The 27,042-nt window shown below is 33.7% G+C and overlaps 1 protein-coding gene and 1 long non-coding RNA gene across 16 annotated transcripts in view; one reads left to right on the top strand and one right to left on the bottom strand.

Moving 5' to 3' along the window:
* Positions 1-205: 205 nt before the first annotated feature.
* LOC134472671 (uncharacterized) lies at positions 206-5,594 on the bottom strand. The gene is made up of 3 exons (XR_010042579.1): positions 4,846-5,594; positions 3,949-4,206; positions 206-3,054 (listed from the first exon to the last, which is right to left on the bottom strand). It is a non-coding gene; the product is annotated as an uncharacterized LOC134472671 (long non-coding RNA).
* Positions 5,595-5,796: 202 nt separating this feature from the next.
* The window catches only part of Tenm3 (teneurin transmembrane protein 3), a 2,467,413-nt gene continuing 2,446,167 nt past the window's right edge, over positions 5,797-27,042 (top strand). For 10 of the 15 annotated variants that reach the window (XM_063234699.1, XM_063234714.1, XM_063234711.1 and 7 more), the window contains exon 1: positions 5,798-6,206. The gene's annotated coding sequence lies outside the window, so the exon portion shown is untranslated. Of the gene's footprint in view, positions 6,207-16,609; positions 16,658-27,042 lie in introns of all 15 variants that reach the window. The other 5 variants (XM_063234704.1, XM_063234707.1, XM_063234713.1 and 2 more) reach the window with 3 other exon arrangements.

Genomic DNA, 27,042 nt, shown 5'->3' with positions numbered 1-27,042 from the left:
TTCCCAGTTTTCATTGAATTTGGTTTCTCACCTCTCAGTCACAATTTTCAGAACTATTGTCTTAAATTTATTTTAATGAAGATTGGTATTAAAAGTAATATTTAAATAAGTTATCCGAAAAACAGTTTGATGAATTTCACCTTTTCAAAGGCTTTTTTTAACTCATGGAATAAATAATAGTAGTCCTCAAATAAAAAAAAAAGAGAACATTTTGAAATTAGCTTTATTTATTGTTAAATAAAATACATCAGCACATGTAAGAGAGAAATAATTCTTAAATCACATTTGTATTAAGATACATTTCAAAAAATCCGTATAACAATGACAAAACTTAAATAAGTTTTCAAAATCTCTGCATCTCTCCCTTAATGGGTGAACATTCAGAATTTGCTTGTATTTTGTATCTGAAATCTTGTTCAGCGTTGTTTTATGTCTTCAGCACCAACAATGCTCTTAACTCTCTAAGCTAGAAAGTCAAGACTATCTCAGAAGGTCAATTACAACAGTGTGTAAGGCCAAACTATTTCCAAATACACTGTTTTCACTAAGTCAGATTGGAAAAGGCAGGTAGCAATGGCAAGCAGCAGTTTAGAAACCATCTTTTTTCTATTCAGGACAATAGCTTCACAGGCCACTTACTTACCTTTGAAACTCCTTCTTTTGCATCTGAATGTGATCTAAGTGGTTTTTGTTTTATTGACGTCCCCCTCCAATTTCTGATCTCAATTTCTGAAAGGCACATTTTATATTCTATCCTATTTTGTCACTTTCTACTACAATCTGTCTTGTAACTTTCATTGAACCCTCTAAAATCAAAAGTCCTATTCTAATCTTTGTTTTACAAGTGTTTAATAATATAATATTAACCCAATTATTTTATATTATTGTCTCAGTTGTATTTAGTCTTCCCTTCCTCATTCATCCACTCCATATTAATAATAATGTCAGTTTTCTCCAAGGCATTTCCAATTTTATACTGAAGACATCAAAATCGATTTAGTACATAGCTGAACATTTGTAGAAAAAATCAAATGCTAAACAAAAAGATAAAAAAGCCAATAATAGGGATTATTTTATATCTTTTTAAAAAAAATGTCCTGCTTCATTTTTGTGAAGATTTCAGAAATAAAACACTACAGAGTTGCAGTGAAAAAGGGATCATGTTTACAAAGATACCACAACATCTCTGGAAAATACTAGGGTTTTAATAATTATGACAAAATGGAACTAAGTTGGATAAAAGTTTTTTGTCACTTTGCTTACACTATAATATCTGGCTTGTTCAATACTTCACTATATTGTCTATAACTCTTTTGAATCATATCAACTTTTATATTTATTTAAAAATTATGTAATCTTGGTAATCTACTATATATTCAGGCACTTCACTAACTTCTGATGCAATGACAATTCCTCTTACAGAGCATATAGTCCAGTGCTGAGGAAAATATAACCATTAAATATCTCAGATACATGAAACTGCAAGTTGTCTTCTACTCTGCTGGGAAAGTATAGTTTGAGAACTAATGAAGTCTCGGAACTGGGCAAGGACATTTTTGTAGTCTTAATTTTGGTCTTTGTGTGGAGGTTGAAGATGAGTCAGAGTTAACACAGATGGAGGGTCTGAGAAAGTAGGTGTAGCAGAGACAGAATGACCAGAACTTATAATGATACAAAGGGGAAGGAAGAATCTTTAGCACAAGAATCAAAAGAGGCTGGGATTGTGAGACAGGAAAAGGGGAAGAGGGAGAGACTTGTGAATATGAGTATAGTGTTGGATACATTGGTCTCCAAATTTGACTGTATTTAGCAGCTCATATCTCCAGTATTAAGAACAGTCACAATACATGCAATTTTGCATTTGTCATCGGAAAGACACACAGCAACTCTCCCTTCTGAAAAACTACTTTCTCATTACCCAGATTTCAAGAACCTTAGAATCTCTAACAGCTAACTCACTGCCTTTCTTTTTCTCTTTATTCAGATATAACTGAAGGACTTGTTCAGAGTTTCCCTGGTCATTTCCACAAAGACTTGAGTGTATTTATTGTAATAACCAGAGATAAGAAAAATAAAAAATAATAAAGCTGAGATAGTGATGGTAGTGGAGGAAGACACAGAGGGATGGAGAACCTTTCTCCTTAACTCTGACAAGTGAGATGAGCACAGGACAGTTGTAGGGTACAAAGGATATAGTGTGCAAACACGTGTCAAAGATGAGTTTATGATATTAGGGATTATATTAAAGAAATTTTATACTACATCTTTAAATAATTTTTGTAGTTATTTTTTAATAAGTAATATTTCAGTATTAGACAAAAATACTGAAAATCATTAGGCTTATTAAAGGAGGTAAAGTCACTTTATTATATTGGACTTTTTTTTTTTTTTTTTTTTTTCGACAAAGTCTCACTGCAGAGCTACGGAGGGCAGGTTGGCCATGGATTTGCTTATGTAGCCCATTCTGGCCTTGAACTCACAGAGAACTCACTCAGCTTCCTGAGTGCTGAAACCACAGGTATGTGCCACCATTTCAGGCCTGTTTACACTTCTAAAACCTAAATAATTGCATGTTATAGAATAGATGCTAATCATATTCACACATACACACACATACAGAGAAAAAAATAGGTGACTAGTGGCAAAACAGGGATTCTTGATAAAGGTGTAATAATCTAGATTTTTTTTCTAAATTTGGCTATAATTTTTGCATTAAATATAATTGTCTATGGAAACATATAGAAGTGAATCTTTTAAATACAAAAGTGAAAATTATCAGTCTGCTTTTATGTCCTTATTTCATGGATTTTTGTTAGGACTACAAAACACTCATCTGTACAGGCAAATATCCTTAAATGCAACTCTAGAGAAGAACTTCTAAGAATGAGTTTTCTAAAGACTGCTGATGTTCTTCGCAGAAGTGAAGGCTTTCCACTGCTTCTCTCGCTCTCCACGTTTCCCACATCTCTCAACAGGCCACCTCTGCCCCACACTAATTGCCTCGCTTTTGGTCAGAAGTTTCTTCTCCTTTGGACTTTATATCATTTCTATTTTCTGTGCTCAAGACAAAAATATCAAATACTTTAAATAAATGTAACCAGTGTAAAACAGTTATATAGTTTACACTGTATTTAGAGAGTAGATTAGTGTTTCCAAACACAATTTCTTAAAGATTTAAGTTATTCTCTAATATCATGCAATATTATTTTCTCTTTCAGTCAGTGATCTTTAACAAATAAAAAGGTAAACCAGCTCCTTTATATATTTATAATTTATTTCACCTATTTTTAATTCATCTTTTTAATTTATATAAATCAGGCCTTAAACTCAGGGTAAAAAAAAACACACAAATAAACACAATCATTGAAATACATGATGTCTATAGATAACAGATGTCTTAAAACTTTGAATTGTTTGTGATGATTAAATCAATTCCTCTTTTAATCTTTTCTGCATTTACTATCTTGGGCTATGAAGTTTGGTGCTTGTGGAGTCAATATCATTCTTAACACCAAATGTATATTGTCATGGTAAAACTGAGTGTAGCCATGACAGTATACAGTGCAGCTCCTCTGAACCTCCGTAAATGGGACTTTAGAAGCACAGTGAGGATAAGTGTGTGGAGATGGAAGGGACAGATGACAAGGGAGGACTAACAGTCCAAGTAAGATTTTAGAACAATATGGGATTTCAGAATATGTGGATTATCTCTGTCTCTGTCTCTCTGTCTCTATTTCTCTCTGTCTCTCTTTCCATTCATCCATATCTGTAGAAGTTTTATACAAAATTCAGTTACAATGTCAAGGTCAGCTAGGGGTCAATCCTTTTCTAGTGTTAAAATCCCACTACTTCAGGAGCAGGGAAGAAATGCGGTAAAATACATATTCTTCCAAAATCCTGGGCTTAAAATTACAGTCCTCACAGATTTTTGAACAAAGATCTTATTACCTCATCGGCACAGAGGCCATCAGCAACTGGCAGACCTTCATGTCCACCACTCAGCTGACCAATGAAGTTCCTGCCTTTGGATGGGCTCTCGGAATCCTCCATTCAGTAGAGGGTCTGAAATTCATCTCTGGGTGGCTCCTTTTCTCATTAACTGGATGGTTCTGCAAGGGCGTTTTGCTGGAGGCCCACGCGCGGGCATTTCCTCTTTGAAGATCTCAAGTGCACACAAAACTGGAGCAAGAGAACACCTATAACAGGCTGAAAGAATGAACATGTTTTTTAACCCCTATCTTCTACTATTTCAGAAAGATCTCACCTGTTCCTCATCTGACCTCTGGGGGGCTTACTCGGAATGTCAATGAAAATGCGAAGCAGGAAGGAAAATACCGGCTATTTAACGAGTATTTTTACACTTAACGTGGAACTGAAAACACAACGAAATGAATGTTTAATGGGCATATTTCAGAGTAATTAAAAGATAGCCTCGGAAAAAATTAATGTACCTATATAGCTCATACGGTGTATATGCACATAAAGCGATAACAGTAAGTACTCTATTTTAGTTTCTATAACTAGAATCTTCATAAAATGAAGCCGAAGACTGAAGGACTCTAGAGAGCAAAGTGCTGAGGAAGGAATTCTGCTTGGAAATACAAGCGGCGAGCTTTACGTCCTGTCCTTTGAGATTATACTTGGTTTAGGATTGTATTTCTCAAGGTCCATTCTAGGATTACTTCCTTTTCATATTTCCCTCTTTCTATTGACTGAGATCAGGAACCAAATAAATAAATAAATGGAAAATAACCCCCCAAAAGAAAACAGAACAACAACAACAACAAAAATAACTCCAACCAATACAAAATTAAAAATAAATAAATAAACGCCAAACTGGTTTACCTAACGGGAGTCTGAAAAGGATGTGCGGTGGAAAGCTGCTCAGAAGTGGGGTCAGAAGTGGAGGAAAGATTTTCAGGAACGGGAATCGGCTCTCTCCAGTGCAGCTCCCAGGTAGCCTAAGGTGGGGGGAGGGCGGCTGCTTTTTTAGGTCCTTTTCCCCAGGTTTGGGAACCCGGCGGCTGAGTGAAAGGCGGTGGCCCCAGCGGTCAGTTATCATTGGAGAGCCCAGTTTGGGGCTAAGCATAGCAGCAAAGACACTGCCGGCCCGGAGCCGGTAGGCGTTGGGCGTACAGTGCTGGCGCCCCGAACTGCGCCCGGGGCCGTGGCGCGCAGACCACCTCCATTTGCTGAAGGGGAGAAGCCCGCCAACCGCGGGGTGCCGCGCCGCGCCGCGCGGGGTACAGCAGCTTCCCAGAGTCAGAGGGGCCTGACTGCGCAGCACTCACAACACCATTTAAAAAAGGGGGGCAAAACCCCCACATAAAACTCGCTTCTTCGAGGCTAAAGGTGGCGGCGCGCACCTCGGCGCCCCCGAGGGGTCGCGGGGAGCATCGGGGGCGCCACGGAGGACGCGGGCGGCGCTGGCGCGGGGCTGCGCCGCGTGGAGGTCGCGGCGGAGCGGGGCGCACAGGCGGCAGCGCCTCAGCTGCTCGCGGCCGGCGGGGAGGTCCGGCGCGGGGTCCGCGGCTTCACCCCGCGGCAGGCAGCAGGCGGCGAGCAGCTCGGAGCCCTCGCCCGCCGGCCCTCGGCGCCCGCGCTCCCGCCCGCCCGCCGTCTCCGTGCCCCGCCCCGCCCCGCCGGGCCGCCCTCACCGCGCGCGCAGCCCCGCAACACTGCAGCGGGAGCGACGCTGCCGCCAGCCTCGCGGACGCGGGAGGAGGAGGAGGAGAAGGAGGAGGGGACGGAGGAGGGGAAGGGAGGGAGGCGGGGGCGGAGGGACGGAGACGCGCGGAGGAAATAAATAAATAAAACAATAACCTCCGCGCCAATAAGAGCGAGGGAGAGGGAAAGACGCGGCAGAGAGCCGCCGGCGCCCGTCCGCCCGCCTGTGAGAGGCTCTCCTCGCGCGCGTGTGTGTGCGTGAGTGTGTATTTGCTGGGACCGGAGCTGCAAAGTTCAAACTAAACGTGTTGCTCTCCCCGCCTGCGGAGGCCGCGGCCGAGGCTGCCCAACTTCTCTGGGCCAAGTGACTGGCGCGGCCCGGAGCCCTTGGCGCCCCCGAGGGCTCGGCTCGGCGCCCAGGCGCAGCGGCAGCGGCCGAGGCTCCGCGCACCCCGGAGGGCGCCCGCGGCCGGGGCTGGACGCTCGCCCCGCCGCCTCCGCCGACTCTGCTCAGCCTCTCGCCTGGCAACTGCAGAAAGGTACGTGACACTTTCCTGCAGGCTTCTCCGCGAGCACAGCCGCGTGTCTCTTTGGCTGCCCGTATTCTTCCCCTACCAGGAGTGCTCGTCATCAGTCAAACTTTACCTCCACCTTACACACGCCCGTGGCAGCGGCAGCCGCCCTACGTGTAGCGTGGGCACCTTTGCTAGTGCGAGCTCGGGGGTGGTGGTGGTGGGGGAGATGTGCTGAAAGCCGGGGTTCCCTGCGTTTCTTAACGATTCGCAGGTCTTACCTTCCGTGGGTGTCCTTCATTATGATCTCTGTGATGCCTGTAATGGTTTTCCGTGGACCTTGTGCGCGCAAGGACGCACAAGTTTGCAGAAAAGACACCTGGAAAGCAGAGGAAGTTTGCAGCCACTGGAGTCCCGGAGAGGAGTAGTAACCCTTTCTTTTCAGGAGCAGCCACGGTTGTGAAGCAGCAGCCTCCGTGGCTTCAGTGATAGCGGCTTGGCCAGTGGCAGCTGCTGCACATTGTCCCATTTGTGATTAGGAGAAAGAGGAAAGTGAGGCTGCCGCGTCGGAGAGCCACTCTGGAGCAGTCTGCAAAGATGCTGCAGCGGGGGAAAATCTAAGGGCTCTCCATCGCTGGGTAAATCCTACTGAGAGTGTCATGATTCCCTTTTGTGATGTTATGTGTTCACTGACAGGCAGTCTCTGTAAAACTTTTATTTTTAATAAAAGAATTTTCATCCCTAGATTAGATGAACAACTAAAAGGCTTCTCACAGAAATGTCAAAATCAGCACTGTGAGAGCAAGTGTGCAAGCCTGCAGTGAATAGCTAGCCAGTTGTTTGTAATGTATCACCTAACGTGAAATGTATCCTTCCTGCTGGTTATGGGCATGTTTTCCCTCCCTCCCTCTCTTCCTTTTTCCCTTCCTCCATTCCTTACTTTTTTCCTCAAGAAGTAGGAATTCTTAGTGAAACAAAAGATGTAAAAAGTCATTATAAGTTTTCTAAGTAACGTGCTTCAGCCTTTTGAAGCCACCTGCTGAATTAGTTCATGTTACTTTTTAGAGGTTACCACTTGGTGGAGAAGATGAAGGCATATCCAGCAGATGGAGCAGTGGAAAATTCTACTAGAACTAATACAAGACTCCTTTATCCTTATTTAATTGTGATGATGCTAGGGAGCTTACTTTGGTAGACACACTGGATTTTTGTTATCTTTGGAAAAAAATTCCTGACAAGTGGAATATGATTGGAGTACATCTGTAGAAAATTTAAACCTCTTAAGTTATTTTCTTTCATAAAGCATTTATAAAGAGTTTTGTGTACATATTAGAGTAGGATTTCATTCACAAATATTAGCTGGTCCCGTGGTACACTGTGTGTGTGGAAGAATTCTTTCTTGCATTAATATCAAGCTTAATCTTTGCATTATAAATAAATTATAAATAACTATATAAAATTGTATTTGAAAGTAAGCAAATATTATTTTGAGCACTTTTCAGAATGCCACTAATTTTTTTTTTTTTTTGTAAATGTTGCAAATAGGTAGGTATATTTATTGCTTAAGGTAGTTGAGGAAAGTTAAACTTTTTAGTGACTGGTAAGCTAATAGTCAACTAGTCTTGCTTTCCAAGAATAACAGGAAATTTAGAACTGGTATGAACTGAGCCCATGAATCTTATCTTCAAACACAGAGGCAAAACCCCTCAAAAGCTGCCTTTCTGTATCTGTGTGTGGACAATTATGATAACACTAGAAATGTGGATAAACAATCAGCCTTCATGAATAAATTTAAAAACTTTACTGGTAGTGACTACTCTACCACAATTACTTTGAAGTTTATGTAGAATAGTGTGTTACCCATTTTATTGACAGAGCAGAGAAAGCTTAAGCAATTTCTGTGGTCTGCTGCAGTTTCAGGAAAGAGAGCTGTTCTTGTTTCTAGTCTAGTCATATTCAGTGTTTCTCTCCTTTTGCTGTGTTCTGCTCCACATTTTACCATGATGTAGAAGTTTGCTTATTCTGAAAGGTCCAACTAGCTCTTATTTCAATATCATTATGTAGTAATTAAAAAGTTACTGCTATGTAGCAAACATTTTGAGAAACATAGAGACAAGCAAGTTACCTTTGCAAAATGTGGCACCAGTAATCATTTCAATTAATCATGCTTTCCAGTGAGTGCACAAATTTCTGAAACCTATGTGACTGTTTTCTAAATCATCAGATAATGTCTATAGAAAAGGGCTTAACTGTGCCTCCTTCCTCTTATTCATATAGTGTTCAGGAAGGCATGGAACTCTATCATCAAATAGTATAACTACCTTTCTGAAGAACTTATTCTACCTTGCCTGTTGCCACAAAGATTAAATGATCATGGAGTTTTCTAAATTTCACCCATTAGAAGTTATGCTCCTTCATAAAGAAAAATAAATAAAAAGAGTTTCAAAGTAAGGTGCTGAAAGTTTTGTGTCATAAAAATGAGCCATTTACTAAGTTCTTAAACATGCAACGTTCTTTATAATTCTTATTGACACTTTAAAATCAACTCGTAATAGCAATGTTAATTTAGTAAAATTAATATTAGAAATGGGTTTGCTATGATTGTTACTTGTGTCATACATATTTTCTAAGAAAACTGGATTCATTCATAAGCTTTTCTGTAAATTCAATATAAATAAAATGTTGGTAAATATAGATATAACAATCATAAATTGTAGATAGTTTTAAATTTAAAAAACTAATTGCTTTATACTCTCCATAGAGTAATGAACTTCATCAACGAAGTTGAATTGAATGGTAGAATCATGTAACACAGGTGAAGTAGAACTCAAGTCTATGGAGAGAAGATCTGAAAGATACTTATGTATATTCATAGGTAGTTACTATTATTCCTGCTCTTGGTTTTCACAGTAGTATGGTACTGAATTGAAGAATTTTAAAAGTACTTTAAACTAGTATTTGAAAAACACAGTTGTCAAAAATGGTTATCTGCTAAATAATGCACTTATATTTAACTTAAACCTCATGATAATGTTTGAAACATTGGCAAGTGTTCAGATTTCATTTACTAAACATTTTATTCCACTTTATGCATTATTTATATTTTCTTTCCATCTCCAGGACTTTATTGTGTCATAGCTATATTAGGTAATTTTTTCTTTGCATCATGCAATGTGGCTGTTCAGTTAATCTTCAATATAATTCAAATAAATTAAGCTTTAAGAGAAACATATAGAGAGATTGATAGAATGTGCTGTAGGAGTGAGTTTTGTTTTTCTCCACTAATTTCACCTAAGAGATAAAAAAAGATTTGTCAGTCAGTGAAGATCAAGCAAAAAAAAAAATGAAAGCTTTTATCCTTTTATTTCTGTCTTGTCACCTGCTTGTTAGATTTCTCTTGTAGTGTAAAGTATAGTACGGCATGCTTTTTCACTTATAATTTATAGAAAAAGCATATATATTTAAAGCCTGGTTGTTCCTTAGGGAGATCCCATTATTTTTTAATTAAAAGAAAAAGTTTAAGTGTAAATAATACATATAAGAAAATATTTTAATATAGATTGAATGAGCATGGCTGTTAAAATGCATCTTAGAATATAAATCTTACCAGAAATTATCTTCTAAAGAATTACTTCAAATAATGTGTGCTACTTTGACTACAACAATTGAGCATTTAATTGTTGGTGATGCATTGGGTACAAATACTTTTACTTCAGGAACTCTTCATTTTACCCAGTACTTCTTTCTATAAAGCTTTACGTAGATTATAGCTTAAATATTGATGCAATATATGTGCTTTATAATGAATATTTTATGAGATATATATTTTATGATGTGTACAAACATTTCTAGCATAAGTACAGTTTGCTCATATGATATTTAGGGGTAGATCTTACTTCACTGATTGTCCTGAATTCTTTTTGAATCCTTAGCGCCTTCAGACAGTTCCCCTGTGTGGTTTTTAAAAGGGATTTCTACTAGTTCTACATTATGGGTTTAGAAACTTTTGGCTATAAAAATACGATTAGATAAGCTTCCTACTGCTCAACTACTATAAAATAATGATAAATTGTAAGTAAAATGTACTAAGTATGATACTTACGATGATGTTATTTAACAACTAAAACCAGTGAACAAGACCAAAATAGAGAAACCTTGATAATGCTAAAAAACTTATCTTTCATATTGTATAGTACCTATATTTAGAACTTATTACTGAACGAAGGGGAATGGATCAAAATTATTACAAATTTTTATTAAGTTTTGTGTAAAGTACTTGGCAGACTCATAAATTTGAATTATTAGTATTAACACATCTTGCTAATCATTATTTTCAGGAAGATTTGGGAGGGATGAAGAGGAATAATCAAAAGATCGAAGTACTATGAGGGAGTTCAACATTATTGTTAGAAGAAAACAGTTACCCAACTCCCCAACATTCTTATAGCTATATATGTTATAATTTTAATTTCTTTAAATCACATCTGTACTCCAGAATATTGATTTATATTTCCCATACGAACATTTTAAAGACTGTAAAATATATGACCAATTTGTATTACAATGGACAGGTATAATCCTCCTGGAAAGTTGAAACACTTAATAATAGTGTTTTAAAAGCTTATGTTAGTATTCATTTTTACATACAGATATATATGTATATGTACACTTACTGTTTTTCTACTAATTTTTTTCTAAATTAAGACATTAAGATTTTATTCAACTCTGTATGCTTGGTAAATTACATTATATAAGGAACATTCTGGGCTTTTACTAGACTTTTGTAATAAATATTGATCCATAATTGTTGTATGACTGATATTTTTGATATTAATATTGAGACTGAGACTGTTATTGTGCAAAATAACCAAAACATCACTGATCTGCATTTAGAGGTTTACTAAACTGGTGCATGTAGACCTGTAAGATCAGAGAGCAGGGTAAAAGGAAACCCTTGTATCATGAAAATATCCCTCTGCATTATAAGGCCAATTTCCTAAATGAATTTAGTTTTAACATTTAAAAATAGTCCCAAATATTAATTCATTAATGGATTGCAGCAATACTTATTTTTTGTCCAATAGTCCAACCTCATTACTCATTAAGTGTTAAGTAAAGCACAATGATTTATTCTCCTGAGTTAAAAAAAATACATTTCAGCAATATGGTGACATTAACATGGGCCAATTTTGACTAGTTTTCTACTAACTATAAAAAAATGTTGGTGAGGAAGATTTTAGAAATTATTTTTAAAAGGAATTTTTATTAGTTTGTGTTGTAATTGTATATGAAATTAATAGCAGCCTAACTAAATAAAAAGTCCATATCTCAGCATATGTGAAAGTTAGAAATGATACTTCTAGTGTATTTTTAAATTTTCTTTGCTAATATGTGCTATCAGTAAAACATCCTGAGAATTAATGGTATCTTGTTCAACAAATATTAAAAACTAAACATGCCAATTTCTGTTCATAAGCATTTTTCCAAAGTGTATTTACCATAATAAAATATTTCATAAGCTTGATAAAATTTATATAAAATACAAATGTAAAATTAACTGTTCAGTAAATACCAATGCTAAGTTTTTCCTATCCTTGATTTATTGTCATTAAATAAGAAATCCTTATACTGTCATTTTTCAAGATCAAATAGGCACAAGATAATTAAGGGGTTAATAACAATAGTGTTTTTATTTTGATAGGAAACAATTTTTTTACCTCATTGTTTCAGGAATTCGATATTTAAGTTTATATGGCAAGTGGTATCTTCTTATGCAAAATGTTTGTTTTACGATCAGATTAAGCATACTAATATATCTTGCATTCTTGATTGTTGCATAAGATACTTATTTTCAAAAATAGAAAATTTATTTTTTATGTGTCATACTATGAAGTCCCTTATTCATAGTTATCACAATTCTTTGAAATGCAGCACAGTTTATTTTGCTCTAAATAATTGATAGTGTGAACATTATTAATATGCTTATAGCTGCTGCCTTGAGAACAAACTGTTTTTTTTTTTTTTTTGTAGAGGTTCTTTTTGTTTAGATTTGGTCTCAAATTTAGAAATCTCCTCTGATACATTATGTCTAGATTTTTTGTGTTTTAAACTGAGATTTTTGAGGTATCCTGAGATTAATTTTACCTTCAAGCATATTTTTTTCTTGATTCATATTCCAACAATATTTACTAAAATGTTACTTTGTTTATAATAATCAAAGCAAGTAAACTTAAGTACTATCAACTTTATTTTGATTCAAAAATAAGTATGTATGATACAGTATTAGCCTTAAAGTACATTTTTCCCTACAATTATTCAAGGGCATTGAATTTAGTACTCACAATGTCAAAACTGTACTGATAACTATAGGATCAAAACCTAAATGTAATAGTTTTACTTCAATAACAGGTCAGTTATATTTATTTTATGTTCATTGTATATTTTGATCTTTAATAAATCTAATAGTATTTAAGTAAAATAATTCTTCTGATTAATGTTTGGCTTTGAAACAGTGAAAATACTAATTTGAACAAAGTAGACAAAAAGAATTACATGACTGATAAATTTCTGTTAAATGAAATGTTTGTGTGGTGATGCAATCCAAACTACAAAAAAATTACACATCCCAATATTTTTTACTAAGTTTGAAAGAATATAGTACATTGCTCAAAGTGATGCTGATAGGTCTGAGTTTTGATTTTTCTATTACTAATTTTCAGAAATTTTATTCTGAAATGCTCTACTAGAACTATCACAGATGATGATTTTTGTCTATTTAAGTAAAAACTGTACACCTCTGCTAATAATTTTAATATTGGCGATTTCAAATTTTAATCTGTTCTAAAACTTGAAATTGTAACTTCTTAAAATGGCTTAATACAATTAAAGATTGCATATACAAATAATTTAAGTGAAACATTAAAATAATGATCATACATTAGAAAGAATGTATTGAAATTATAAAGCATCTTTAAAAGAGAATTCACCCTTAAAGCAGTGTATTTATTTTACACAAACAATGTTATGTACTAACTTCTCCTGTTTCTTTTTTTTTTAAATTTCCCTTTACTTTTGAAATGTTCAATAATATGATTTCCAAATGTTTAGATTAAAGTTGTAATGATGTGATAAAATTCTTTGCCTTTCCTATTTCTGGAAGCTGGTTAGTTCATTTTAATTTGTTTTATTTGAATTCATTTTGTATGTAGCAACTCTAAAATCAAACTGTACTTTATTTGAAACACTTCTTTTCCTAGGCTGAATTTTTGAAAAAAAAAGTGAAATTATTGAAAATTCATGTTTACATTTCTATGACAAATTCATGAGTAAAAACATTAAGAACAGTGTTTTTCTAGGTATATAGTATAATATAAAGATTTACAGTCTTTTTTTCCCGTTATTTGGTTAATCATATGTGGAGAGATTTATTTAAAAATGTTTTTTTTCTGGACAATGTCAAAAGACATAGTCTTGTTTGAAAAATGAATCACCCTTTATTAAATATTGTTGCTAATAATAAAATCAACAAATATTGTGCTTGTAGGAAAAATTAGTAGCAATATATCTCAAAAATCTCAAGATTTAAAAATGAAAAAGTCAAGAAATAATGTATCAGATGCAGATCATAGTGTGAGACCAAATCCATACAAAAAACCCTACCAAAAAGTAAAGAATATGTTCTGAAGCCAACAGCTCTAAATCATATCAAGAGTGTTCACGTTATCCATGAGACAAATGTTTCTCATGTCTTTAGAAAATGTGCAAACAAAATCAAAAAAGGCAAAGTTTAATAATACCCAGATGCAGGTCCTCAATAGACAAGAAAATAGATGCTAGCTTTGTGATGCTTGATGCAACAAGCTTGCATGTTCTGATGATATTAAGAGCATATTGTTTCATACATTCCACTTTAGTGCTTATCAAGCAGCTGCCAGTTATCTATGTAATCATATCTTTTATTTAGGGAGGCTGTTTTCGTGCTCCTATAGTTCAAACACCTTGATTCTTATATTTTGATTCCAAGTTAATAAACGAACACATTGGATTATATATATCCTTTCTTTGTGCATATTAGTAGTGTGAGTCATCATTTCAAAATATAATTAGCTAGGTACAATGAAGATACACTGCAAATCAAACCTGTAAAATCAGGGTCAACAATATAGTGCTACTTCTGAGAACTATCAATCAGTAACCAGGTAGAGGCCCTCATATTACTTATCTTGCAAGGACTACAATGATAAAACACAAAGTGTAAAAAAATATTTTCCTTTTGTTTAATGCTACTTTTAAAAGCAGCATGAAAATATGGCAAACTAAAATACTGACAACAAAAAATTAGTAAAAACAGAAGTAGGGAAATATATCATCAGAAAGAAAATGTTTCAAAACATATTTGTGACATTGATTAGGAGTTTTAATTTTTTACTCATGCAGAAGCAAAACTCAACATTAAAAATATCACCATAATAATTATTATACTAAAATTGGAAGATAAATTTAGAATCCACTTATTAAGATTATTATGCATTCACTCATGTATGCTTTTAGTTTGCTTTTTTATTCAATGTTTTAAAGATATTTAATTCATGTCCTTAAAACTAGTTTATTCATTTTAATCAGTGTTCATTATTTCATTACATTTCCTATATGATTTTTTCATTCCTTTTCTGATATATGAAATGGTTCTTAGTTCAATAAGGTATTAATATATTACTCCAAGTACAAATATCACACAAAATTCATAGCTGTATGTAAAATAAATATGAATAATAATGTGATACACATAATGTATATATCTCATGTATTTTTACTATATTTTTAGTTTATTTTACATTAACTTTGTAAAAATCAAAATCCATCTGTAATCATCTTTCATATCATAGTTTTTTGCCACGTTATTTCCTTATACAGATTTATCAGAGTTTACCAGTCTCTTATTGTTGGATATTCCACTTAACATATTTTCATTAGAAAGAAGCTAAATGAACAGTTTTATTGTTTTTTGTATTTTTTTCACATTCAACAGATTTATTTAGGTAAATTTTCAATGAATTTAATATAGCAGAAGATATTTTTAATTTACTTAATTTCAATATAGTTAACAATACAATACAATTTATAAGAATTTTCACATATAATTAGACCCTCCATACTACTGTGAGTGGTTGTTAAGTGAATCACTGATTAAAATTTTTTAATATTTTAACATCATACATATGAGTTGGATGTGGTGACGCATGCCTGTAATCTCACCACTCAGGAGGCTGAAGCAAGAGGATCATTGCAATTTCAAAACCAACCTGGGCTACAAAGTGAGCTCCAGCGCAGCTTGAACTGCATAGTGAGACCCTGTCTCAAAAAAGTAAAATAAAATAAAGTAAAAAAAATCATATATATGGTACTGAATACTGCAATCTATGATTTACTTTTCACTGAAAGTCTATGTTATCTTGGTGATTATTTAATATCATTACTTCTTGTTTCCTTACATATAAACCAAGGAACTTTAACAATGTATACATAATAAACATTTATCATTGTAATTCTGCTGCTGATTTTGGAAAAAACATAAAGTATTTATAGGAATAAAGACAAGTCTATATATTTCCATGATTTATCAGCATCAGCTGACTCAATGCCAAGAGCAAAGCAGCTTATTTGTTTTCGTTGTTTGTTTTCTTACAGGAACATTTCATAATAGAGTTAGTTACTTGTACTAAAGCTCAAAGCAGAGCGCAGTTCACATTCTCTTCGTGTTCTCTGAGTGTAGCATTTCACGGCCAGCATAGGTAATGGCATGTGTAACTACACTTACTTCCCTGTGACATTTCATCTTATTTTCACTGTTTCTCTTTTTGAAAATGTACTTACATTCATTTTTGCACAAACTTTTTGTTCCTTCACGGTAAATTATAGGCTAGCATTCCAGTACACTTCTTATTTATTTAAGTTTAAATATATTTAAATATGTGCCACTATTTTTGATTTGATTTTTAACAATGTGTTCCCAGTCTTTCAATTTCAAAAAAAAAAAAAAAAAAAAAAAGGTCTTTCTAATAGATGTTTTTTTTTTAATGAAACAAATTTTAAAGGTATTTAGCATACCTATAATATGAATTTAAGAGTTACATTTGTCTTTGTTGCAATAATTCCATATGTTTTAACGTACTACTTTAACTTGATTATCTAGGGATTGTTTCTCAAAAAAAAAATCTTTCTGCTTATAGCACTTTTATTCCTCCATATTTGTGAAAACTATTGAGTTTCTCTTGAAGCTTTGTTTTCAATTTTTTTTTGCCTTTTAAAATTATCTGTTTAAGTTAGTTGTATCAGATGTTAAGTGTAAGTTCCAGATAAAAGTTCAGCAGCAGACAATTTTCCTAATAATCCTGGTATAATAATTCCAATTATCTGCTGTTCTTTTATAGAGTCAGAAAACTTTGAAAAGTTCCCAGTATTCATGGTAGAAATCTGAGGTAAGCATGGCTTTTCTAGAAGAAGTTATGTGCCTGTGACTTTAATGCTTAACATTTAATCAGATTTTCTGTTCTTATTTTTTCCAGTATTTTTTTTTTTTCTCTTGTTCTTCCTTAACTAGTGAGAACTAGAGACTCTAGGGTAGGTAAGTTCTAATTAGGCTAGAGCAATTATAAAGGCCTTCCCTTTGAGCCTTCTAATTTTATTGACCATCACATTTAAAGAAAAATACGTGCAAATGATGTGTTTACTTTAGAAATTAAATAGTCTCTTCCTGAAAGCCTTCTGACCATTTCCTTTTAAGTATTTTCAAATACTTTGTTTTACTCAGCAAGAGCTGAAGAAACCTGCTTTTTCAGAATTATTATTAATTTTTTTCTTTAACCCATTGCCTTCCCATTAAATACATTTTCCCCTCTGGTTTCCTCCTAAAAAGATAATCACATGGTGCAATTAAAATTATTTCATTCTCAATGTGCACTAATTTCAAGCAATGTCATCTTTTCCTTAGTCTCTATGTCTTCTGTAAGAAGTTCTGTTTCTGGACCATGGGCTTCATTTTCCCTCAACTTTGTACCTGGCTGACCCAACCCTCCTGTTCTCTGCTGGGAGACAGATCCTTTTCTCGCTGCCTACATGTTTTTTATTTTTGGTTTGAAAGATTGGATCCAGGATCCTTGTGCTAAGCTACATCCACAGCTGTTTTATATTTTATTTTGGGAGGGGTCTTGCTAAGTTCCTAAGTTATTTAGGATGGGACCAAACTTTGGGTCTTTCTGCTTCAGCCTCCTTGGTAGTGGCCTGGCTGGTGTTTTGATCACTTGTGACCTTTCCTTAAATGCTGAGATTCCTCCCTTTCTTACCTTGGTTGAGAGTTCACTATGCTCCTGCTCCTAGCATTTCATCTCAATATTCTGTCCTGGGATGATCTCTGTTATGGATGTTAGTAAGCACCTAGATTGATATATTGAAAGTTCTCAGAGCTAGACCTTAGGAGAAACCAGCCACAGTTTACTGAATTAAGGTCTTGGGTACAGATTAAAACTCACTGCTGGAGTATGCAAGAATTTTTCTGTATGAAATTTGTGGAATATCAAAGTTTTATGATAGGGAAATCTGATAAATACAATATAACATCATCTAAAGAAATTTGGCTTGGTAATATAAAATTTGAAAATTTAAATTTTCATGTTCTGTGTCTTTTTTCTCAGCATAAAACAGTAGTTTACTTGCATAGCATTACTAATTATACTAAATGAAATATTGTTTTTTCATCGTTGACCCTGAATTTCTGCCCTGCTGTAGCATTCTTTAGCAGCCTACTTTCACATCTAAGTCCTTCAGTTTCTGTAGGCTTGTGTTGCTTCAGAGCCTGTTCAAAACTTTAAAAATGAAGCAGTGTTGTGTCTAGAAGGCAAAGACAATTTCTTGTAACAATATATGTGCATTCTTCTTCAGGCGTTCACTAAGGTTTCACTACTTTTTTTAGTTAATTGGGAAGTTAATCACAACAAATTCTTAATTACATCTTTGGGAGATGTGGAGGAACTGTAACTGCTTTGAAGGAGATCAGAGTGCTGAATAGAAGCAAGTCAGGGTGGTGGCTTTATTAGTTTGGTAGGGAACCATAAAAACTACATAAACTTAAAAGTGGCTTAAAGAACAGAATTTTGTTCTCTTGCAATACTGGAAAACAGAAATAAAAAATGAAGATGCTGAGAGTTTAGTTCTTACTGTAATCCCTGAAATGGAATCTGTTTCATGGCTCCTCTTATCGCAATGGCTTAGAATATGTAGTGTTCCTTGACATAGGCGAGCATGACTCCAATTGCTACCTTGGTGTGTTATGCTTGTGGGATTCCTCCTCCGTGCTGGCTTCTATTGTATCTTCCTGTGCTTATACTGATTACAACAAAAGGCACATTGTTTGGTGTGTATCTTAAATCCAAGATGATTCATCTCAATATCCTTAATTTATTTGTGGCTACAAAAATTGTTTATTTTCAAGTGAGGTCACATTTATAGGCATTGTGGATTAGAATTTGAAGATAACATTTTGAAGACAGTATTCATTCTATAATGGCGGGAATGGTCACTCTTGGTAGAGATTAAAGTGTTAAATTTAAGCATACCATCAAGACCTGTTAGGGGGTTAGATACATGCTATGCAGTATAGATACATTGCTTGTGTAGTTGCTAACGCTCATTGTCTATTTATTTTTTGTTCTCTCACCTATTCTTTTGCAACAAACAAGTAGAGATAGATATAGACAGACAGACAGACAGATAGATGCAGTGATTTGAAGTTGGGGGAAACAGAATCTGGTATGTGTATTTTGAGTGTAGTGAGGTTTAAATAACTTCTAATTAGCATGAAGAAGTTTTTCTATGAAGCAATGTTAGAAACTAAAATGAGACATACAACCTTTGAAATTATAATACTGTAAGAAAGATAAGTATGAATTATTTCTTAGATCCCTCCTTCATGGAAAGAATAAAATATGATAACTTAGGTAAGTATATTTGGATTTGATTATCATTAAGTAATATAGATCACCAGGACACTATTACTGTAAATAATACAGATCACCAGGACTACTATTACTGCACATTAGTTTGGAACAGATTCAGAACTTCCCAACATCTGATTCATACTTTAAAGTATTTTTCTTCTTTTGGACACATTTTAATGGGTACAAGTTGTGGATGCAAATAAAAATTTCATAGATTTTTTCCTAAAGTATTGAGAGGTAGGAAAGAAATGTTTTTGATTATTTTCTAGAATCTTCCTCATAAAATTTCAACAAAATACACACTTCCCCTAAATATCATTTTAATTTATAACACAGTATTAAAATTGGTAACAGAAATGCTACCAACCTAAGGAAAAAGTGACAAAATCTTAACAGTAGTTGAATTTAGAATGCTTTATTTAGATGATCAAAATTAGAATTTAAAAAGTAAATTGTATCAGGGATGGTCGTACTAATATAATCACCATATTAATGGTGAATTTTATGCTGCACAATCTAGCAAAACAAATTTTACTGAGAAGCAAGCTATAAATCTTATTTATGACACCATAAATAGACACACATGTGCATGCACACAGCACCAACACAATAAACTATTCAGCAAATTATGAAACTTTGTAGCAACAGAATACACTCTAGTTTCAAATGTTAAAAATTTAGAAGTAACAAACCATAAGTGAATAAACAGAAACTGTACTTGCAGACTTAAATGTTATAAATGCTACATATAGATTCTGTATGTGTACCCAAATTGTAGTAAAAAAAAAATCATCTCATGTATTTATTTATTAAATAAAAAAGTGAATAAATTACTTATCTAAACAATAGCAGCAGAACAAAATTAAGGCTTTTAGAATGATATCTATAGATGTTTATGTATCTATATCCATAATCGTTGAGTTAGGCAGAGTAACAGGATTTGAAAGTAGATCCAGAAACTTACTCTTTGAAATCAATAAATACAGTTAAGAACACTTGAATGATAAAAGAAGCAAAAAAATAATGTGAAAGAATGTAGAATCAGAAATAACAGGGATGAAATCTGTATCAAATATGTATACCATTTTAGGGGTTATTAATAATAGTCTCAAAGAGTGCCAAAAATAGGTTCACTACTGGAAAGACTGTTCTTTGCACTATTCTAAGCACATAGTACCATGCAAGAAAACTTTCATTCTTGAATTTCTGCAGTTGTCATTAAGCCTATTATAATTTAACTATTGGACATTACTGAGGAAGCAAAAAGTTTTCCTAATTGATTATATAAAATGATGTGACAATACTGTTAAAATTGGAAAATCCTGTATGATCATGTAACAAAAGATAAGTGATTTTAATGTCTATTTCTAATAGATTAGTTATGGTATTCTAGGGTTATTAGGAAAGGGAACACAAAATAAAAATATATAAACATTAGGAATAAGGAAGTCATTATTTACCTGTTAATAACTGTCAAAACATAAAATGACTAAAATATAATTAGAAACAGTGAACATGCAATGCATTACTCATTTAAAAATGGATAATGAAAAGTATTTGGGCTGCCAAAATTGGTAAATATAATAATTAAAAACTGCAGCTATAAAAGAAAATGTATGAGCACAAGATCAAAGGATCTCAGGTGAAGAAAATTGTAAAGCTACAGAAAACAGAATAGGATATGAAGAAAAATTCTTAAATTTCAGAACTAGTCTGGGGCCGTCTTTTCAAATTTCCTGTCGGAAATGCTGGCTGTAGTGTTTACTAGCTATTTGAAGAATGTTAAGTTATCTAAATTTTCTGTCTCAATTTCCTCATCTGAAAACAGACAACAGTTTCTCATTTACAGAGATTTTGTGATGAATAAACCCATTGTATTAGGTATTTGGAAAATCATCTTATGCAGACTAAACTTTGTATTACTGTTTGCTATTCATTCAACTATTCCTATTTATACTACTACTACCATGAGTAGACAGTTTAAACCAGTAAAGATTGTATTCTCTAAAAAGTACTAGATGTATTCAAGTTAAATTCAAGTAAAATTTAGTTAAGGTTTCTTAATTTTTCAAGTAGTTTTAAAGTACATTTGGAAACCAGGTATGATTGTGCATGCCTCAAAAAAAGCAATGAATATAAATATATAGTACATTTGGAAAATATATAAAGGAAGAGAAGGACTATTGGTGTTAATAGGAAAGCAGTCATGTTCTTGTAAATACCTAGATTCATTATAAAATTCTATTTAAAGAGTGTGATAATGAATAGTATCCATGCAGAAGTATATTTATCAATATATGGAATGTTAATATGTAGTAACAAAGATTCTTATCACCAATAGAATAAAAAAAGACTATCTTAAAAACCAAAGATAAATACCCTTCTAGACTTATAAAAAGTTTAGTAAACAATACAAGAAAATGCAAATGATCAGTAAAAAGTCTTCGCCATAACTGAAGAAACGCAAATCAAATACAAAGCGTGTATTATATTTTAATGGAATATTAAAAAGGTGTCATTACAATTTCCGAGCTTTGTCTTTCACAGCCTCCCTGATTCTAGTGTGTAAGGAATAAACAGAGCATGGTTTGGGGAATGATAGAGATCAGAACGAAGGACAGGGTCAAGGATGTTGAAAGCCTCTTAAGTTGCAGTCATCACTTGTAATGAAGGACAGTAAAACGCTGATATTTACACTTTGACACAGCAGTGACAAAGGCCATTCTTTGCTTTTTATCTGTTGTTAAACACTGAAAGTATCATAAAATGCAACCATGTGAGAGTGTAAGGAAGCAGACATGCATATATCATTATCCGGGTATAACGATATATAGTCTTTCTGCAAGGCAGTCTTACAATATTAAACAAAACATTAAAAATATATGTACTTTGTTATTTTTTAAATTAAAATGTAGTTTAATGATATAATCAGCTGGTTGTGAAGAGATGAATATTATTTTCTGAACTGTTTGTAATGGCCTGGAATAAAAAGGAAGATAAATAGGTGCCAAGAATAAAAGTTTGTTTACAAGAATCATGTAATATTCAATAATAGAATTATATGTAGCTGTCAGTGGGCCCTGCAGATCTGTATTTACTAAAAGGAAATACTCTGCGGTTTATTCTAAAGCGTAAAATGTTTTATATATACAACACATATATAGTATATATGTATGTATACCTTCTCAGAGCTGCTTTAAAGGTTTTTCACAAAACTGTTAACAACTGAAACCCTACTCATGTCTTGTTCTAGGTGATTATTCATTTATTAATGCTTTTTGGTGAAGATTATTCCAAACTATATATGGAAGAGTCATTAAATGACAAATACCTTGGCCTCATATTTTAACTGATTCTATCAGGTAATGTATTCAGAATCATATCACTATGATATGGTCAGCTCTCAGAGAAATTTGTTTAAGACAGGAAGAGTGAGTATTATTTTTCAAATTCAAGGCTACCTGAAGGAGTAGGATGCTTTGGTCAGGTTATTGAAATGGGACCCCTGAAACAAAGGAAAATAAAAAGGAGTAAGACATACTCAAACAGAAAGGAGCTAAAGTGTAAAACAAAGAATGTGAAAAATTTCTCCAAGATCTAGTTGGCAGTAGTTGTTACGTTTAGCAGAAAATCTCATGCAATCTATGTTCTCTTATCAAATTGAATGCCAAATTTAAAAGATTTGTGTAGTTTGGAAGTTATTTAACGCCAGCTTCTTGGTTTTCATCCATTTTGTCTGAAAACTTATTTTAGTACTCTTGGATACCTAGAGCGGTCTTTTGCATTTAACTAGTGATGATACATCGATGTTTTACCCATCCTTACTTGAGGAAAGGCACTGAAAGAAACATTCACGAGTTTGTCCAGTATTTATTATTATTTCTGTGCCAGCATAGTGCCAGAACTTGGAAACTCAGTAAGTCTCCTTTGAATGGAAGGTGTGTAAATCAATAACCATAGCACCATTGCTAGCACTATAGTGGGAGCATGGCATTTATGTGCTGTGTCCAGAATAGGAGACACTAGATTAGTGGCTGCCTCGGACTGGCAGGTGAGCAGTGGAATGTGGAGTGATACCTCTGAGATGATAACAGGATTCTAAACACAGGTAATAAGTCATTTTAAATGTATGAACTGGATGGTATGTGAATTCTTTTTAAGTAAAGATGTTTAAAAAGTCATAGGAATAGGCATTTCTACCCAACTGTGGCCTGAGTATCAGGGCAAAATCTGGGCATTTTGAGGAAGGGAGGAGGTAGGCAATGTCATTTGGGGTTGAAGTTAATCAGAATGTAGATCATCAGTAAGAGAACCAGGCAAGTGTGGTCCAAATATATGCATCTGAAAGTGGGAATGCGTATGTAGTTTGAGATCATTGGCTAATGTTAAGCTTGCAAGGTGGGAAGGCTGTCATGCAAAAAAAAAAAAAAAAAAAAAAAAAAAAAAAAAAAAAAAGTGACTTCATGCAGGGCCATGATCCTGTGGTGAGTTTTATACCATGGTCACAAATTAGTGCTTGTAGGGATGGTAGCCAGGCCACATTGATGTAGTCAGATTGTATTTTCTTTGCCAGGACATTTTGATCTTTGACTGTATGCGATCTACCGTAGTGTCATGTTTAAAATGCAGACTTCTGAAGTCCATGCCCAGAGATTCTGATCCAGAGATTTTTTTAAGTGGGGGCAATGAATCACTTATTAAATAAGTTGGTCAACCTATTAGATTTAGAAAAAATAAAACTTAAAACTCTAAAATATAGTTATTAATTCATATGCCAAATTACAGCTGTAAACACTGATATCCTCAGTGTCTCCAGTGTGCCTAGGTTTCTGTCATTCCGTTTGTATTCAGTTGGGATTATATTCATTAAGAAAGAAAAACCCTGCTATCTTGTACTATGTTGTGAGGTTATGTATTTTTAGTAATGTAAGACAAAAACAAAGGTAAAATATCATTTACAAGTGTAAAACTTACAGAAGGCATTCAGTATGGCACAGTGGTGCAGCGCTTGCCTGGCAAGTGCAAGGTCCTGAGTTCAGTTCCCAGTACTACATAAAATAAAAATAAATAAATGTATACATAAGTGCATAAATAAATGTAGAACACACAAATTAAACTTTCACATTCAGCAATCTTTGTAAAATTATTTACAGAAATAATATTATGTAAAATTATGGCAAAATCTGTAATTCTATAGAGGATTTAGGGTGGGATCTAAATTTTATGCTTCACTTTCTGGAGGGGAACCTATAATTCAGTGAACCTGCTTTGAAATAATTTACTGCATCTCATTTCAGCCACGATTCTTTGCACTGTGTTTAAGAGGAAGATAAATATCAGCTGTATTTTCAAAATTTGTTTTGAAATTGAGAGTGCTTCTTATGAACTATCTATTTCTAAAATCTGTAGACATTATATCTAAAATCTGTAGACATAATGTTATAACATTATCTGAGCATATTAACTTGTAGTGGCTAGTTTTAGAGATATACTTACATATTTTACATAAGAATCCCATCTCAATTAACTATTCATTTGTTTTCAAAACTCTTTAAAAAGACTGCTCTGGAAAAATAAACTCATTATAGCCTCAGCCAATGATTGTAACTCATCTTCATCAAATGCTATTTTGCTGTTATGGTCATAATTCCAAATTAATTTTAATTTCACAGCTTGCATGTGATTTTTAAGAGGTATATATGATGAAGAAGATGTCTAGCAGCTTAAAGGATTTGATAGATTTGGAAACTTCATGCAAGACAGTACTTTAATAGTCTTAGAGAATTTGGAATAGCCAAATTTAGCCGTTGGAGGAAATAAAATGATGGCATCCAATAACTAGAGAAATTTACTTGGTGGAAAAATAATTTGTATAGGGCCAGGGATTTAGCTCAGTGGTTTAAGCACTTGCCTGGCAAGTGCTAGGTCCTGAGTTTGATCCACAGTACAAAACAAAACAAAACAAAAAAAGTATTTGCAAAATAATTTGTATAAATGTCAGTGCTATTTAATCCTCAGATTTATCTATCACTTTTTCTATTATCAGCTTTTGGAAGGTAAAAATTGAGACACAGAGGGTGTTACATTCAAGGAATCATAGTAAGCAGGCAAAACAATATAATTTAAGTCTTAAACTCCATTGAATTTCTAAAACAAAGCTGCTTATTATAACACGTGAGCCTTAAGAGCAGTTCATTCAAAAAAATTAAAAAAATCTTTAAGTCTGGTTGTAAGGGTCTAAAATAGAGGACCTTAGAACTGATTTAGCAGTACAAGATTAGTTAAAAGACCATGCCTAGTCAAATTCTTCTGAATCATTTGGTGAAATTCTAGAACTGAAAAAAACTCAGATGCCATTTAACTATTCCAACCACCATTTCTTATTTGCTAAATGAGAACATCAGTTCTCAATCTTAGATAATCATAGGTATCCTTTACAATTATCTTTGTCAGAGACACTCAGGAAATTCAAGGTAGAGAGAATTCAGAATCAAAAGCCCCGTAGCAATAAAAAGAGAGAAATAACTGTAAATTCTCAGACTGTATATTTTCTAAAACTGATACACTCTTCAGTGTGATCTAAATGTCACTTAATTATGGAAACATAGCAGAATACATGTCACTTTTCTTATTAAATTGATAATATACTTTTAGTTACACTAAATATTTCTTAAAGAAGCCCTGAACTTATCAGTTTTACTTTCTTATAAAAATATTGTACTCTGTATGATCTCCATGATGCAGTTTTAAAAGAAATTATAAATAATACTATCATTAAAATTTTTAGAATGTTAATGGAATAAATAGTTTTCATTTAACACAATTAATCCATATTGCATTTTGGCATTTTGTGAGATACTCTTCTTAACTGATTTGTTTTTGTATTTCCAAGTAGTTATATAACAAAATTCCATTGCTTCTGCATTATTCTATTGAAAAGAACTGTGTGTGAAAGTATTTGCTTAACATACCTTTATCATCTCTAATTTTTAAAGGTAAGCATCTTAAATTTCTTTGGGGATAGAAGGACAAATTTGTTTGATTACTTGTTCTCTGTGAAGTTTTATATGCTCCCACTGGTTTTTTTACATTATTATTTAAAAACTGAAACTAAATATCTTACTGTAACCCTGAAAGCCTCTTAAAGTTATTTTTTACTGAAATCTGCTTACAGTCTATAATCAGTTCAACTACCATATGTACTAGTTCATTTATCATGTTTAAGTGCTTTATTGCAGGGCATTTTCTTTGATACTTTCCTCTCCCTGATTGAAAAGCAAGAAGACAGTGAATCACTTTTTTACTATCTAAAAACAAATACACATGAGATACTTGAGGCAGGAGACTTTACAGTCAAGACTGTTCTTTCACTTACAGTATAGGCATTGATTCTATATGGATATCTATTATAATTATTTGCTTTTATTAAAGAATTATGGCATTAACTCTAATTCTCCTTTCAAAAATGTACACAACAGAGAAAAAGTATGTATTTGTTAGGTCAGTATTCACAGTTTCTCCCCTTAGTTTTGATGGAATGATTCTTTCAATAACTGAGATACATTTATTTAGATTTTTTCTGTTGGGGTGCTGAGAGAAAAGGACACAGCAATGGTTTTTTAGTTCTTATTTCTAAATTATTGTTTTTAGATTGTGATTCATTGGATTTTAAAAGTTTTATTCATATTTGTTTTCAGTAAATCAAGTTTGCATTCCTTTTGGGAGAAAAGGTAAATGTATATAATGGAGATTGTTTCTGTTTTTTAATTCTCTCCCACCTGTCTATCTAAATCACTTTTCATTATTATTATTTTTAGATCATATTTATGACATGTTTACATTCATTGTGGGTATTTGGCACTTGCATGTGG

The sequence above is a fragment of the Cavia porcellus genome, unplaced genomic scaffold (genome assembly GCF_034190915.1).
Source record: "Cavia porcellus strain 051 isolate PalLab524CR breed Dunkin Hartley unplaced genomic scaffold, mCavPor4.1 scaffold_24, whole genome shotgun sequence".
NCBI classification, from domain to species: Eukaryota; Metazoa; Chordata; class Mammalia; order Rodentia; family Caviidae; genus Cavia; species Cavia porcellus.
The sequence above is the reverse complement of the archived record's forward strand: the minus strand, read 5'-3'. Positions and strand labels throughout refer to the sequence as shown.